Below are 18177 nucleotides of genomic sequence, written 5' to 3' on the forward strand. Positions count from 1 at the left end.
ATAGCTGCTGGAATATTAGCTTTTTGCACACGCCTCTAAACAAAGCGTACCGGCTAATTTGACATAATCAGGCATGCCAGATCTACAGAATAGACAGCAAATTTTGGTTTTAGTTGCGTGTGCGGTTGTAAGCAACTGTCAAGCCGTGCGCCGACATTGGTATTTTCTCTCTTCAATGATGTTTACGAAAATTTTTAATGCTCATCGACTTTATTTTTAACGTTTCTGTCTAGGTTTCTTCTGATATATTGCTCAATATATACTTTTTATAAGTATTATATTATTCATTTTTATTGTTTTATTTTCTAAAAAAGCAGCTTGAAAACAAGCAACGACTACGAAGGTGCTGATATTTGTTTGGTTTTTGCATGGGAAAAAGAAGAAAGGAAATATTTTTGCTTTTGTCATCGTACACATTTTGACAATTGCATACGAGAGTTCGCCTAGGTGCAAACAGACTTTAAAATCTCTCTCAACTTCGTAGTCGCGAATAACAGTTACTCAGTAATTACCGATGTAGTGTTGTGTATCAGTTAATATTGGAAAAGATTTAGAAAAAAAATTGAATCTATTGTTTTGAAATTAATCGATTCACCGATTTAATCGATTAGCCTGGATCGATTTTTCTTTTGTTGTTGTAACCTACCATATACTTCTCATATTTCGTCAATAAATAATGATATTCTTGTAAATTCTGAAAATTGCACATAAATTTGCTGTTGCTGTTCAGTTTCAATTTTCTGGCATCCCCGGTCATTGCGGCATTGCTATGCCGCTGTCAAGTGTCAACATCTGTCCAGTCTCAGTTTTAATTTTTTTTCGCGGTTTCAGCCTCCAATGTAATTCCGTTTTTTGTCTTTATTTACCAAGTTTTATTGAGTTACTTCGCAAAATAAACTAAGTTGTCGTGATGCAAAGTAATTGTGAATATGAAGTCAGATCAACCTATTCGCTAATTATCTTTCATCTACAGGAAATTTCTTCTGTGTGATACAAAGCCAGTAAGTGATAACTGTGGTTCCGCCGCAATGGATTGACGGAAAATTTCTTTTCTGACACCCTAATAGAGCCGAAAATTGCGTCTTCCAAACCAGAATCTAACAGAGGTAACATTCCCTGTATAATCAAAAAAAAGAACATTTCAACATTTGATGAGGCAGAAGAGGAAGATGCATTCCTATCTGACAGAACAACGGTCAATGGATACCTCCGATACAGCAGTGCCACCTAAAAAAGGTTGAAAAGGGCAGCTACATCAATTCAAGAATTTGATATCAACCGTTTGCTAGAAAACAAAGGTTTGTACCCCATTATGTCCCAATAATGCTACATTTCTATTTTTAGGTACTTTAATGATGTTAGTAACCATTGAAAAAACGTCTGCGGTTAACGTTGATACTAATTTGGTCTGCAAACCCATAGAAGAATTTGAAACAGAGCAACCAATTGCTACTTCTTATATGCTACCTGGTTCCAATACTGCAATTATACATCGAAGCGAAGATCTTGCATATGACCCACTATTTGACCGCGATGGACAGGTGAGTAACTATATCGTCGGTTCCGTGCAACACTGGTACAACCCAAAAATAGTTTCGAGAAAAACGCGTTTGAAAATTAACGTCGAAATTTTTTTTTTCAATTTTCAAGAAAACTTTAAAGTTTATGATTTCCAATCCTTATCTAACACTTTTAGGTCTATTAAGCACATATTTTGAGCACGTTAAAATCTTTTTTACTAACTTTATAGAGAAATTTCGATTTGTGCAGCGAAAGCATTTCTATTCATAGCTCTGGTGATTTTGTGAATTTCGAAACAGGGTGTTGTCGGAGGCAAATTTACAGTATTTTGCATCGTTTGCCATCCAAAACTAAAAATGCAAAATTTTGAGTTGTGCCAGTGTTGCACTAAACCGACGATATGAAGACTGATGCATATAGAACATTCCACTTTATATTATAATCACTGTATGTTTCACTAATCTGGCGGAGGGGATTCGGGAATCAATTGAAGCTGTTATAACGGGATCCAGGTAATGGAGATTCCATACGACTGATTCTTTTATAACAGTATAAATTGGTTCCCGAATCCACTCCGCCAAACTAGTAAAATATACAGTGACTAAACTTTAGATCCCTTCTTCTCATAGTGCATTTTCAAACTCGCAGATAAATTTAACGTTTATTATGAATTGTTTTCAAGGAACCGGCACGGCAATTCTTTTTAAGAGTGAGATGGGGTGAAAATCGTTTTAAATCTGTCCACGTGGTATGTGGATGGCCCCTAAGATTTACGTAGTTTTCTTTCTACACTTTTTTTTTGGCTCACAGTCTATATTTTTTCTGGAAAGACGAAATCACTGTCTACATTTTTTGCAGCAACCGTTGCAGCTCTGATTTTTTTTCTTTATTTAAGAAAATTCTGACCTTTATTTCTCATTTCATGATCAGACAACCATCAATTTTTTAGCAAACTTTTTGTAGTTTTGATAAATAAAAAAAGATTTAAAAAAAAAACAGACTTTAAAAAAAATATTTACATTATTTTCTTTTTTTTTGTACGCAATGGGGTCCTAAAGTTTTAAACGGATTTCTGATTTTTATATATCAGCTGGAAGAGTGCAACTATCTGAGCAAAACGTGATTTTTAAAAAATGTTTATCATTTTCCTTCGATTTTTAAATGAAGGATAAAAATCTGTTCGAAATGCCTTAAAATGACAGTTCTCTCATATACCGTACATGGGCGAAACGTCATCTGAGACCATTCGAGAATTTTTTTTATTCTTCATTTAAAAATCGAAGGAAAACGATAAACGTTTTCTGAAAATTACGTTTTGCTCAGGAAACGCGGCTTTTTTCAAATTTTTTATTTAAAAACCGGTATAGCTTTAGGACCCAATAAACCTATTAATTTGATCATGAAAATCAGTATATTTGAAAATAAATAGCTCACAACTATTTTTTCTTTATAAATCCAAAATGTGGTTTTTATTTTAGACAAAAATGTATGTTTATCAAAAATAATGTGTTATGTGTTAAATGTTTTGCGAGGGTTGATAGCAAATAGTGAAACCCAAACGTATTTGTAATATACTTCTGATCTAACTCCTAAATCTAATCCAACTTTAGAGAGAGTATGAAAGAGTAAGAGAGTAAGTAAGAGAAAGAGAGAGCAAGAAAGAGAGAGAGAGAGTAAAAAAGAGAGAGCGAGTAAAAAAGAGAGAGCGAGTAAGAAAGAGAAAGAGAGAGAGAGAGAGAGAGAGAGAGTAAGAAAGAAAGAGAGAAAGAGAGAGAGGAGGAAAGAGAGAGAAAAAGAGAGAGAGAGAAAGAGAGAGAGAGAGAGAGAGAGAGAGAGAGAGAGAGAGAGAGAGAGAGAGAGAGAGAGAGAGAGAGAGAGAGAGAGATAGCTGACGATTTTATATAATAATTACACTGGTCAACACAGGTGTGGTCTTAAAGTTCAAACTAGAAAAAAAAGAAAGATTATGAATTTTTAGCCATTGCTGTGAATTTTGGTGCCCCCAGCTACCAACATTTTTTCAGAGATTTACATGAGTTTTCTAATAAACATAACATTGAAGCGACGGACCCGGTGAGTTATTACTATACGAACACTCACGTAAATAAACCCGTTTTGGTAATGGATAGGAGCACCAAAATTGACAGGAATGGTTAAAAAGCTTTAATTTTTCTAGAGCATCTATTTCGAGCTTTAAAGCAACATTTTTTCGCTTTGGTCGACCAGTGTATCATGCTGTTTAAATTAAAAAATGTGTATAACTTTCTCAACATATCTTTTGACTTTTTAGAAAAATTTTATGATGGAAAAGATAAGTAATATGGCAAATACGGTCAATGGGTAAAATACATGCTACGAAATTGTCAAGAGTATCAATTGGAGCTTCAACGTCAAACTGATGGAACCTTTTCTAATTGTCAGTCACGAGGAATTTCATGAAACGTTGTGAAGCCGCTGCGCTGCTCGACAGTTCACCGGAGTTCAAAGAAAACATCACTTCTGTTGCAAGTAATCAGTTTTCTATACATTCATGTATTTTATACCTTTTTGAAGTAGAATACTTCTCTCAGGAAGTTCGGCTACATAGGGATGTGAAATGAAAATCTAAAACCGAAAAAAGTGAAAAATATGTCCAATTTCAAATGCCAATAAATCGGTTAGTATTCGATGGATTTCCTTCGTTCTTTCAGTAATAGATTGGAAAATCTAAGATTCTTTCCAAATGAAGATAATTGTAATTATATTATTCAAACTATTGTACTATTGACAACAGTCAAGCCTTGTCAAAACGAAAAATTCGAACTCTGATTGGTCGTTATATGATTACTTCACAAGCTCGGTCGACAGGATCATATACCTTGCAATTCAAAATGCTATTTGGCCTATATATGAGCCTGTTTCAGCCGAGCCGCTCATAATAGTTCTAAACAGCGACAACAGCAGTCCTCCCTTAGCAGCAGAATGACCGTTTGGGGTTTAAGTCCCTTCAAAAGAAATCAATCACAAAAACCTTAGCAGCAGCAGTAGCAGTGCAGTGGATACCAGCGATAGTGGATAGCGGACACAGCTGTGTCATAGCAATGGATAGCGCCTAGTTGCAGCGGGTCTCAGCACAGCATCAATAGCAGCTGGGCCAGCTGGTGCAGGGACAGCGGATACCAATGGCAGCGTATAGCGCCCACAACTGTGGCATGGCTACGGATAGTGTAGCAGTTGCAGCGGGTAATAGCATCGATAGCAGCTGATGCAGTGAGGCACTTTAGTGAAATGCAGTCTCTGTGCGATAGCGGGCACCAGTAAATGCATCCAATGAAAAGTTGACTCATTTTGACAACACATGAGCCGTCTAGTTTAGAGTGTTAAATCAGTTTACCACTGTTATTTTATCACAAGGAATACTTTATTCGCACTGTCAGTGATAACGCCAAGATGTGATCGGTATCTTATCCGATATTAAATTGAACAACAAATTGTCCTTTTCAGGATAAAATAAAAACCTGATGATTGAAGAAGTAATATTTTCTCTTGAGTTAATTTACATTTTTAAATTAGTAAAAGTTATAAATTTTACTTTATCTCCGTGTCTCAGAACGTACTGAATTATCTTTTCCTTCAGTCATGAGCACGACATCCGAAAAACTATCATTATATGCATAAAAATTAATTTTTCGCATAACCAAAATTAAAAATAGTCAAGCCTCAATCATGACCAGCAACTTACTATATTATTGAAAATGGTCAATCCCTGTTACAGCGCAAAATTCGATTGATCTGAATAAATAGTCAACGTTTATTTATTAGAAAAAATGACTGACATGCAAGCAGCCGGATTATCTTCCTTGTAAAAGTATTCTACTTCAACCTCGCGGTCGAGGCTTTGCACACAACCCTCCTATGATTTTTTACCTGTTGATCTGTTTTTAGTTGCTGAATGTATGACCACTGATACGGGAAGAGAGAACGGAACAGCACAAGAAAACAGCGACACAGAAGAGGAGAGCGATCGTGTTGAAGATTGAGTATCGTAGTTCTAAGTTATCTTCAGTTATTTGTTTATTCGATACCAAGCTATCTGTAATTCGTTAATCTAGATGAAATTGAAGACTAGAACCTGGGCAAAAAAGGTTCAACACAATGTATTCCTGTTGAATGTAAGAAATGAAATGTTTATGTTTTAATAAATGACTCTTTCGGGACTTTTTTCATTGCACATTGTATATTTTTTCTTAATATTAGTTTACATTTAGCTAACTAAATGTTCGCTTAAATTATTATTACCATTAGAGCAACCTTTGGTTTACTAATAAACAAGATCATTACCCAACAGTCACGTGAGTTGAGTACCAGCTTGTTAATCTTTTGTTTTACCGAAATCCGTCTATTAATAGCTTAAAAAGCTATAAAATTACAAAACTCTTTGCAAGCAATTTAAAAAAACCTTTATACACTGTAATAAACCAACCATACGACGCGTTTAGAAGGATGTTTCACAAAACTAGTGATCTAACGTTCGCGTCTAGAAGAACTGAAGAATTGCATGTAGAAAGATTTCAAACGCATGTATGCAGCACTTGAACAACACTTGCAGAATAACAGTTGCCGGGTTGCCGTTTGATACGTTCAAATAGTTTTTATTAAGCGATAACGCCACTGATGAATGCAGCCTTTTGAAGCGCCGTTACGCAGCACATATATGTTAGTGTTGCTGGTAATCTTTTGCAAACGCTTAAACAACTTCTGTTAAGCTAGAGTTCTATTGTTGGATAAGTACATAAACAAAGAATACTGGCAACGTTTGTACAACAAATAATTCAACGTGTTGTTTATTCAGCACCGGTTGCTTCTACACTGCTTTTGTTCGACATATGCTCTCATAACGGCTTTCAAATTGTTCCTTGGGAATGGACCGCAAACTGGTAACGAAAGTCGTCCGTAAGCGTAGCTCTTGGAAAAAAGAGATCGATCACTTTCATCTCGCGTGCCACGCTGGTTTCAATGCGAAGCTGCTCTTTTAGAACACACTCATGACTTCTATTATCCAAGATCACGTGCACGCATATTGTGATTAAGAACACAGAAGGCCAATTGTTCGGTTGTACGTGAACACCAACTCCGTGCACCTAATTCGTTATATGCTCTATAGACACTCCATGTGTGAAAATACCCAAGAAACATTTTTTGGCTAAATAAGCGCTTTTATAACTAATCTTATTCAGCTGACGGCTGAACATAGGTCGAATAATGTATTTCTAAGTATTTAATCAGCTTTTAATCAGTCGGTTTTGGAGAACTAAATCAGCTATCTGTTACTTTCGGCTTCCTAAATAGCCGAACACGTGCTTAATAAGAAATAACTCAGCCATTTAAACGACTTTTATGCATGCTGAGCGATTCTGTAGAAGCGATTATTCATTTTTTGTAAAGCTTGTAGAAAAACTCTTTTACAGCCAACAGTAGCTGGCTTATAGTCTATATAATTGCTTTTCAGCTTTATTACAGCTATGATTCAAAATATATAATAGTTTTAATTAGACAATTTTTTTTGCTTAGGCGATTCGAACACATCTAAATCTTTCGATGTTTTGCATTTTTGTGTGTATTTTTCATCGTTTATTTTTATATTATTGTTAGTAAAAATTACCTTTTTAGTATCCAATTAATTCACTGCAAGTCTCAAAGCTCGAACTCATGCTCATAAGGTTCCTGGTAGAACGCGGTACCGATTCGTCTATCTTGACATACATGCATACGTATCGATTTAACCCGTATATATATTTCTAGTTTATTTCATAAACAAATTTTACATTGGCTGTACATATACTGAATTGTAGCTGAACAAGCGCTTCAGCATTTGTATCATAAACCTTGAACACGATAGAACAAGTTTTGTCAAAGTGACGGCCCTCTATATTTGGTCGATTTAATACAAGGCACTGTAGAATTTAAATATTAGTGGGTACGGTTAGCCGTGCTGCAAAAACTATCATTATTTTTCGTTTGCACTGTACGTTTATATTTACGAAGTGGATAAACTAGCAATGATTTCTACAATTTCTACAATTAGGGGTACAAATGCTAAAGCGCTTGTTCAGCTACAATTCAGTATATATACAGCCAATGTAGAACTGTTTATGAAATAAACTGGAAATATATGTACGGGTTAAATCGATACCCATGCATGTATGTCAAGATAGACGAATCGGCAACGTGTTCTACCAGGAACCTCATGAGCATGAGTTCGAGATTCGAGTATTTTTTTTTTTGGAATTGGAATTGGATACTAAAAAGGTAATTTTCACTAACAATAATAGAAAATAAGCGATGGAAAATACAGGCAGAAGTGCAAAAAATCGAAAGATTTAGATGTGTTCGAATCGCCTATACAATAAAAAAATTGTCTAATTTAGACGAATATATATTTTAAATTCTATTAATCGTAGCTGTGATAAAACTGAAAAAGCTCTTTTTCAGAAAAACAGAATGTACATTTTTAGCCATGGAATTGTCATATAGACGCTTATTTATACTACAAGCCAGCTGCTGTTGGCTGTAAAAGAGTTTTGCTATAAGCTGTACAAAGAATGAATAATCGCTTCTACAGAACCGATCAGCATGTATAAAAGTTGTTCAAATGGCTGAGTTATTTCTTATTAAACTCGTGGTCGGCTATTTTGGAAGCCGAATGTAACAGGTAGCTGATTAAGTTCTCCAGAACCGACTGATTAAAAGCTGATTAAACACTTAGAAATACATTATTCGACCTATGTTCAGCCGTCAGTTGAATTAGTTATAAGCTTATAGAGCTTATTTAGCCAAAAAATGTTTCTTGGGAAGTATCACGAAGCGTTTATTCAACCAGTTCGTTTAGTGTTTGATTAATGTTGTCTAATAGCTATTTTTTAAACCGAAATAGCGCTTAACCAGCAAACAATTAAATAATGGCGTGGAGTATTTCACAAGTTTTTTTTAACCCGAATTTATTGCTTGTTTAGCTGATAAATCAACCTGAGCGTTGTGGCAATCCGTTTCACCTGTATACAGACTTTATTCAGCTATTTTAAAATTATTAGCTGTTTTATTCAGCCCAAATATTGTTGGGTAGTGCCTGGTTTTCTCTTCAGATAATATTTTTTGCATCTGTTGGTTCGCTGTTTACCTGCAATGATTTTTACTAATTCCTCCCTCTCGAATATTTTTTCTAGTCTGATACGAGACAGACATCCGAGCAACTGTTTCTCCGAGCAGCTGATACTATTTGCCTCTGAGATTAACCGAAGCGACGCGTAATTAAGCAATTCAAAGTCCTTGTGTCTAAAATAATAGATGGGATTTTCTAGAATAGCCGCCAAGCAACGCTGTTCAACAGCTTTAAACTTATATAGTTGATTTTGGACAAAAATTTGCAGCAAATTCTCGGACGTTATAAAGTATCTCAAGTACTCAGCGATTGGTCCTATCGGTCCAATCATATCGTCCATCAGGAACTTGTATAGGTCATGAATTTGATCGATCGATGTGGGTCGGATTTCCCGTTTGTACAGGAAACGAAGAATTTCTAGAAAATTGTTCGCTTCGATGTCCTCTAGAACGATCTCTCGTTCACTCGATTCACGGAAGGAGTCACTGACAAGGCGGCAAAGTACTCCGACCGGTCGATCAGCAACTGCCGGTGCGCGTAGAACGGTGTCCGCTGTTCGCCAACGAGAAACGTCACATCCGACGAAGGTTGATCGTTGAACGGAAACCGCTGGCAGAGTTGCCATTTCGAAATCTGTGTTTCGGCAATAAAAATCTGTGAAAATCTGTGACTGGAGAAAAAAAATCTGTGATCATATCTGGGATATGAATATTTGTTTAAAAAGAAAACGAAATTGATTAAGATGCTGATTATAGTTTGATGGTTTGTTAAAGAGTCCTTTTATAAATATTCTTACTTGGACTTTACATTAACATTAAATTTTTTTCCACTTGACTTCTTCCTCAACGTAGTTTTGTTCAGGTTGGTGTTAAGACCAAATTCTCTGCTGTTGAATGAGGCATTATAATTAGGGATGTTACAGATATCCGCATCCGTATCCGTGAATGCGGAACATTCGCACGAAAATCGACATTCGCATTCACATCAGCATCTGTAATCGCATATCTGTATCCGCATCCGAATCTGCAGATGTCTAAAAAATCTTATCCGTATCATCCCTGTTTATAATGAAACTTAGAAACGAATGATCAGCGAAGGTAGTTTAAAGGCAATCGTACTTTCAGCTCTGTTTGCGACCTTACTGAAATTAACCAGATCGGCTGTGGATCAGAGCAAGAGGCCATGGTTTAGTCAGAAGTAACTCGTCCATACGTTAAATACGGTAAACGTCAAAATATTGAAAATTCAATCATAATGAGGTGATTCAATCAGGTCACCTCTCTGCATACTTCATTGAGTTAACTAAACGGCATACAGCGTGAAAAATTGGCATTCTTAGATGAAATCGATAAAAAGACCAATGTCGGAATTGTAAACAAAATCTGAATTTTAAGAAAAAAATGACTCCGGATTATAGGCGGACAGTCAAACCATTTTCTCCGGATGATCAATCGAGCCTCCGGAAAATCGCACCTTTGGTCTAATCTGTGGAAAAATTGGGCTATTTGTTATTTCCGGTATTTATGGGAAAAATCTGTGAAAATCTGTGATTTTGCAAAAATATCTGTCATCTGTGATCACAGATTCTGTGATTTGAAAAAGGAAAAAAATCTGTGATTTTACAGAAAAATCTGTGAAAACGGCAACTCTGACCGCTGGGTATTATCCATAACTGTAGAGCTGGCCATTATCGTTTTAACTACAACGAAACAAATCCACACTTTTGCTGCTTTTAAGTTAACTTAGGCACAGGCACGCCTTTCTGAACAAATCACGGCTTGCTGTGTTTTGCGTGTTTTACGGCGAACACACTGGAAAACAGTTCTAGCGAAACATGTGACAAGGATTCCAGTGCCTTAATTTAATTACAGCGGTGTTTTTCAAATTCCATTCAACTTCCTTTTAATCTAAGAAAAGAGTGGCCAAGATGATACCTCGGTTTGCTCCAGGTTTTTTGCTCCAAACCAGCTAGCTGGCATCTTATTTTTTATTTGCTTTGTTTCATCACAGCTAACATCGCAGCGGATCCGCGATTTGCGCCTTGCGGGCCCCATTGACAGATGCTATGTTATGCGTATGAAAAGTGGCGGTGATATGCTATCTCGTTTGCACACACGCTGAGATGTTAGTCCTCGAAACATGGCGGGGTGCCAGCTAGCTGCTACAAACTAATTGGCTGATTTTGACAGCACGCGTGTGTGACAATCAGGGATACCAGATGTGCAGATTTGTCTGCAAAACGCAGATTTTTAGAGTCCATGTGCAGATTTTTATTGATTTACAGATATTCACAGATTTTCCATAGTTTCTGCAGATTTTTGTCAGAGTCTCCTTATATTTGTGCAGTTTTCTCAAAATGTGTGCAGATTTTTACAGACTTTTACCAGCGCGAGCGAAATTTTTTCGAATCACGAATAGATTTTTTTCAGATTTCAAGCAGATTTTTGCGGTTTTTCGAGCAGTTGCAGACATTTTTCAAAAACATCTGGCATCTCTGGTGACAATATTCAAAAGCAGAGTCTATGTGTATATAGAGTCGCGTGAAGAGAAATTCTATCGTTTCGGCAACACAGTTTTTGTGCCGTTTGTTGCCAAGAACTATACAGTTCTGTTTTTCACCATGCATGAGCGAATATCATTTTTTGAAATTCTTCACAAGGAACACAGTTTTGAAAGATTACACCGGTGATGTTTTGTTAAATTTAAGTGAACCAGTGTACAGGTTTAATGTTGGATTCAAATGTGTAAGTAAAACTTCGAAAAATACATATTCTTTATTACGCTCAATTACAACACTTTTCATCCACTCCTAACATTATCACCTTGTTTATTTACATTACTCAATTGGTACCCCCGTTTGACACTGATTTGGTTCCTTTGGTTTCCTCTTTGCGCGACTCTTATTATAAACATAGACTCTGTTCAAAAGGGGTTCAGCTTGCCGTGTTGCTAAACAGCTGGTGTTCGACCCAATCATTGAGTAAGTAAAAGTGAAATATTGTGGACACAATTTTGTTTTCGTTGCGACAAAAAAAGCAAAAAAGAATTCGAATGAAGTGCCAAGAGTTTGGTCGTAAAATTTTATCGATTTCCCAAGGATGCAGAACCTTATCGACAGTGGCTAAAAATATGCGAAAAATCTGAAAAAGATCTTCCAAATTTTAAAATCTCACGCAATAGTCGAAAATGCAGTGAAGGTATTTCTTTTAATTATTATGTTGTTTACTTAGTTGTTCGTGGTAACGTGAAATCAAGCTTTACTTGAAAACAAGCAGTTTTCCCCTTGATTTTGCAACAGGAATTAAGTGTTTTGCCGAATATTTTTCATTCTGTTCTCTATAAAAAGTCCGGAGAAGTCAGAAAAACAAAAAAAAAGTTTGGCAGTGGTAGTATGATGATATAAATATGGACGAAGTTTTGTTGTTTTGTTTTATATCAGTTGTTCGAAGTCGTCAAAAAATGAGTAGAATTAAATTGATCATGGCTGCAAATTTACTCAAAATTGGGTAACTGGAGCTTGCGTGTTGTTTTCGTTATTTTTTTTTGCAATTAAAAGCTAACAGCAAACCAAGCAAACCGTCTGAAAAAAGGAGGAAATAGAAATGTTTGAAATTAGTTGTTATCGATAGGTAGTTCATATTTTAAAATAATTGACTGCAACTAATGCCAATTTTTCTTTTTCACCAGGACTCGTTGGTTGGATATACGGCGAATAAATTCGAAGATTTCCCGTGTCCCGGCGAACAAAGGTAAATTTCTTGAAATAAACCTTTTTAAAATAAAATTCATTAAAAATGCAAAATATAATAATATCGAGTCAATAATGATAATTTTTCCGAAATTCCCTCATTGAAGCTTAAACTATTCATTTTTGAGTCGAAAATGAGTAATTTTTACGCATCGCGCATCAGGTATAATATGGGTAATATTTACTCAATTTTTATAACATTCGGTGGTACTCAAAAATGAGTGAAACAACTTTTACTCAATTTTGAGTACATACGGTTTTAGTGAAACTGATTAGGTTTTGACTCAGTTTTGGGTCATCCAGAGTGAGCGTGTAAGGCAGACGAAAATAATGTTCAACCGGGGATATGTTTCATAGCCAGGAAGAAGAGAAAGAAGCCACTTGGCCACTCTTCTCTTAGCTTTTAATCAGAGTCTATGTGTATATAACGTATATGAAGTCGCGCAAAGAGAAAATCTATTGTTTTGGCAACACAGTTTTTGTGCCGTTTGTTTCCAAGAACTATACAATTCTGTTTTTCACCATGCATAAGGTGAAAAGGGATTGTGGCCTTTTCCTATACAATTTTGATGTTAGAGTTCTTTTTACTTCTGTATTTTGATCGTAAAAAAATCGGCTTCCACTAAATAAACAGCACTCAAATTGCTACTTCAGGCATGCAACAGTTGTGAAAACATTTGATCAAAGTTTCATGTACGTAGTCTTCATAAATCAAGATAAAATTAGATTGCAAAATTCGAGTTGATCGCGACCACGTCCCGTTTCACCATAAGCGAATATCATTTTTTGAATTTTCTTCTCAAGGTTCACAGTTTTGAAAGGTTACACCGGTGATGCTTTGTTAAATTTAACTGAACCAGTTTACAGGTTTAATGTTGGATTTAAAATGTGTAGTAAAACTTCGGAAAAACACACATTCTTATCACGCTTAATTACAACACTTTTCATCCACTCCTAACATTATCACCTTGTTTATTTACATTGCTCGATTGGTACCCTCGTTTGACACTGATTTGGTTCCTTTGGTTTCATCTTTGCGCTACTCTATAGAGTTCTCCAGGTGCGTTTGTATTAGTGCGATGATTCCTTTTTTTTTTTGTTAGCTGTAAGAGTTTTTTGTCACCTGTGAGAACTGTCATCTGAAAAAGAGCATAAAAAACTAACGAGTTTGATTCACACTCTCACAAATTTCAATATACAGTGTAAAGCGGACCGTGACGTAGTGTTTGTGTGTTTTCGCTTGGAGAACTCTATAGACCATCGCACGGTGACGTCACGCATCTGAGTATGACAGCTACTGGTAACTTTGTTTACCTTTGAGCGGTGCAGTTTTGATCTCAGATATAGCAGATCATTTCAATTGTGACCAAAATTCCCTTTCAATGTTGTGCGTGGGGTGCCAGTACACTAATTACAATTATTAATTAAACTGCATTTCCACTACGCACACGATTGCTCCACTAGAAAAAAGCACAAAGTTCAGGACGTAAACAAAGTTACCACTATCTGTCATAAAAGTGAGGTTAAAGTGATTCGATGCGATGGTCTTTATAATAAACATAGACTCTGCTTCTAATCAGAGTCTATGTTTATAACATAGAGTCGCGCAAAGATGAAACCAAAGGAACCAAATCAGTGTCAAACGAGGGTACCTGGGAGGGAGAAACGAATACTACACTCATAACAGAGAACACGCATATGCGTCGTTTTTTGATAGCGTGTAACTATCTTCTTGCTGTAACGCATGCATGACTCAAACGAAGTTTTAAGTCATCAGGAATACAGAATTTGCAATTTTGTCTGCAAAACACAAATTTTTCGTGTCTATGTTTTTCAATTTGCCGTTGTATAAAAGTTTCTTCGAAATTTTGAGTTTATATATATTTGCGCACGCAGATTTTCTAAAAATTTGTGCGAGAGCATAACCTGTGAGGCAGATTTCTCGGGGTTTCGTGCAGTTGCAAAAATTTTACAATCCTGTATTTCACTATTTTGTGAAACGAGAATCAACATTCGACCGTGATGAAGTGTGTTCGAAATTGTAACCAAAGTCTTCCAGAAAAGTAAATTTCCAGTAAATCCAGAAAAACGCAAGATTAATAATCGAAGTACGCTAGCATGATTATTGCTGATAGCTTATGAAACTTATTATTTTACGTGAAAATAAACCAAAATATTTTGTAAAACGGCAATATATACAAAAATCGTTTGCGAGAAATATCTTTTACCTTTCAGTTATAACAATACTCATAACAAGAAATGCTTTTTTCCCTTGGTTCAAATTGACAGTCAATGACAGCTCATTCTGGTTCATTTTGACACTCACGTATCCGTTTCTCGCTCCCAGGAGGGTACCAATCGAGCAATGTAAATAAACAAGGTGATAACACATACATCAAACATACGTAACACTGGCTTTTTTCTGGTACACGTTGCCCCATAGTAATCCGTGCCTCATCCTGTCCAACTGCTCGACAAATAATGAACAAAATGATTTTTTTTTCTCGGCTTTATCGAGCCCCAAAGAAAATTCCATAAGGAACTGTCAAAAAGTTATTTACAAAATCAATGCAGCATTTTTCGAGTAAGCACGAGACAAATGCAGGTACACTGCCTTCAAAAACAACTCAAACAGTGATTTTATTCAGAGTGTGGTACCATTCGAGTAGTTCATTTTGTACCAACATTTTTGGAAGATTTCTTCCTGAGTGTTACGTATGTCTTATGTGATAATGTTAGGAGTGGATGAAATATGTATTTTGCCGAAGTTTTAACTACACATTTTACAATTAAACATTAAACATTTACATTAAACCTGTACACTGGTTCAGGCATATTTACCAAAGCATCACCGGTATAATCTTTCAAAACTGTGTACCTTGTGAAGAATTTCAAAAAATGATATTCGCTTATGTATGGTGGAAACAGAACTGTATAGTTTTTGGCAACAAACGGCACAAAATCTGTGTTGCCGAAAAGATAGATTTTCTCTTTGCTCGACTCTATATACACATAGACTCTGCGTTTAATCGGTTGGTTAACCATTTTCCTAGGGCATCCTTAACGGTGGGCTTCTATCCAGCTTTTTACGCGCCATAATGGCGGACGCTATAATGAAAAATTCGTAATATGTTACCTACCCTTTTGACAACTCTGCTTACGTCAGTTTGACTCTTCATGTATTTCGCACGAAAAACAATAAATCTGGCAACACAAATGTTGCCAAAACTGCAGAAATCACAAATCTGACGTAAGCAGAGAGGTTCACAAATTACGAACGCGCATCATAGCTCCCGCCATTATGGTGCATAAAAAGCTGGATAATGCAAAGTTCGTAATAAATTACCCACCCTTTTGACAACTCTGCTTAAGTCAGTTGAAAGTCTTCATATATTTTATCAAAAGAAAAATATATCTGGCAACATTTGTGTTGCCAATTTTACAGAAATCGCAAATCTGACGTAGGCAGAGAGGTTCGCATATTACGAACACACAATATCGAGTAATATTATCGAAATATTTGTCGTGAAAATAAAGGTGTCTAGCCCCTACGGTGAGTGAGCAAAAAAGTTAAAGGGTATGTGCTTGAGTGCACAAACGTAGGCTTGCGTGGGACTATGCCCACTCAATCAGATAATAAATGTTCGGTAATTATTATTACAATTTCGTTCGGCAAGTTTGATAACATGCAGAGTAGTTTGTAAAATTGATATAACTTTACATATTTTCTGTATTCAGCAAATGGTTTTACTGAATACTGCTAAATTCTATACTGAACTGTTCGGTAAATTAAACTTTTACCAATTATTGGTAAACAACTATAGGACCAACTATAGAGCTATCAATTTTTTTCCATTCGTTGTTCTCGTTCTGGTTGTCAAGTCATATTCTCGGTTCCGTTTGAACATTGAAGTTCCTACAAAAAATGGAGGACTTTCTCTAACAACTTCAGCTAAAAGATGATCGCATAGTACAAATTTTTCGTAAGTATATAATAACAAAATTTGTAAATATTTTAGGCATCAAACCATCACATAATTTGCCTCTACTTCCGAGCATCTGTTGCATGCTACGTAAATAGTTTACACCGCCTTGTTAATGGACACACCCGGAAGATCTTCGGCTTTGAAATTATGAGCACAACTTGATTTTTTTATTTTTAATAGGTAAAATTTTTAATAATATTTGAATGAAAATATTGAATAAAAAATTTGATTACTGATCGATCGGTAGTTTTATATTACCGAACGTTTTACCGAGCGCTCAGCTGGTGAAAAGTCGGTGAAAAAAAGACGAATTCGGTGATTTAATATAAGTGTGTGTGTATAGGTGGGTGTAAAAATTTAATTCTGCCATAGCCATAGTATATAACACACACCAAACGTACAAATATCATACACAATAATCTATGCACATTTCACAAAAAACCACATACACCTGTCATGAACTACAGCATACAAATACCAATACCCACATGAACTGCCCATAAAATCATTACAGTCTCATGTAATTTCTCATCACTTTTTGCTTAAACTTCAAAAACTTCTTCACATACCCGGTGCTCTCAAAAAATCGTAAATTGATTAGAAAAATATGAATTTTGGTCAGCCCCATGTTACAAATAAACGCAAAACAAGCTCAGTGCTAAAAATAACTAGCATAAAATTATGGTCGCTATCACAGAAATACCAATTGAAGTACTAATAAGAAAAATGATTGTTTGTCAGAATCACTTGGTTTCGCCCCCAACCAAGTAATTTTGATGAAACGAAAGGCGAATGCCAAAATTATTCAAGCTGGAATACACCAGGAAAATTACTCAGTGCACATTTTGATCGTACCAAAGTAAATAATTTGAAATGTTTGGAAAAAGCACGTGTTTTATTTAACGTGCGAATAAAGTGGGAAAATTTCAAGAGACAATGTCGGAATTGTCAAGCCTACGGTCATGGAACTCGAAACTACCATATGGCAGCAAAATGTATGATTTGTGGTGACACTAGTCACACGAAAGATATCTGCCCCGTGAAAAAGAGACCAAAAAAAAAGTGTAAATTGTGGGGGAAACCACAAATCTAATTCTTTAAATGGCCTGTAAGGTCCAAAATTATTGCTTGCAGACAACGTAGGAATTCTAAACAACCTGTTGTCAAGCAGTTCAGACATCACCAGCACTTTCCTTAGCAGGTGTGTCTGTAGGTAATAATTTAAATTCAGATAACGAATTACAGACAAACAGGATTTCAGGCAACACCAGGCTGTTCATATGCCAGTGTCCTTACAGGTAATATTTCAAATTCAAACAGTAACAAACCATTCGTGTTTGGTGCTGAAAAGTCAGCCAGTATTGATTTAGGTATTCCAACACCCGAAAAGATTGATTACCTACAACAACCCATGCTGCAGTTAATGTCCGTTTTGTTGAACTGTAAATCGATGTATGAGGCTGTTCAAGTAGGTATGAAATTTACAACTAATATTGTTATGAAACTGAAATTCAGCAATGATTTTAAATAATGCTGTAAATTTTTTAAATTGGAATGCTCGCTCTTGAAAAGCGAAAAAGGATGAATTTTTCAATTTTTTAACAGATCACGATGTGCATATTGCAGTTGTGACTGAAACGCTTTTAGAGCCAAATATTTAACTAAAAAAGAAGCCAAATTATATGGTTCATAGGTTTGATATAATTGATGATGCCGGTGGTGGAGTTGCAATAGTTATCCACCGTCGAATAAAACATCGTGTTTTACCCCATCTTGAAACCAAA

The 18177-nt window shown here is 35.8% G+C and overlaps 1 long non-coding RNA gene across 2 annotated transcripts; it reads left to right on the forward strand.

Moving 5' to 3' along the window:
* Window positions 1–487: 487 nt before the first annotated feature.
* Window positions 488–5656, forward strand: LOC129727832 (uncharacterized). 2 transcript variants are annotated; one of them, XR_008728592.1, is made up of 5 exons: window positions 488–917; window positions 974–1280; window positions 1345–1541; window positions 3812–4029; window positions 5446–5656. It is a non-coding gene; the product is annotated as an uncharacterized LOC129727832 (long non-coding RNA). The 2 variants fall into 2 exon arrangements; XR_008728594.1 differs by having other exon boundaries at window positions 524–917; window positions 974–1106; window positions 5446–5655.
* Window positions 5657–18177: the final 12521 nt, after the last annotated feature.

This window comes from Wyeomyia smithii, chromosome 1 (assembly GCF_029784165.1).
Source record: "Wyeomyia smithii strain HCP4-BCI-WySm-NY-G18 chromosome 1, ASM2978416v1, whole genome shotgun sequence".
Taxonomy (NCBI): Eukaryota; Metazoa; Arthropoda; class Insecta; order Diptera; family Culicidae; genus Wyeomyia; species Wyeomyia smithii.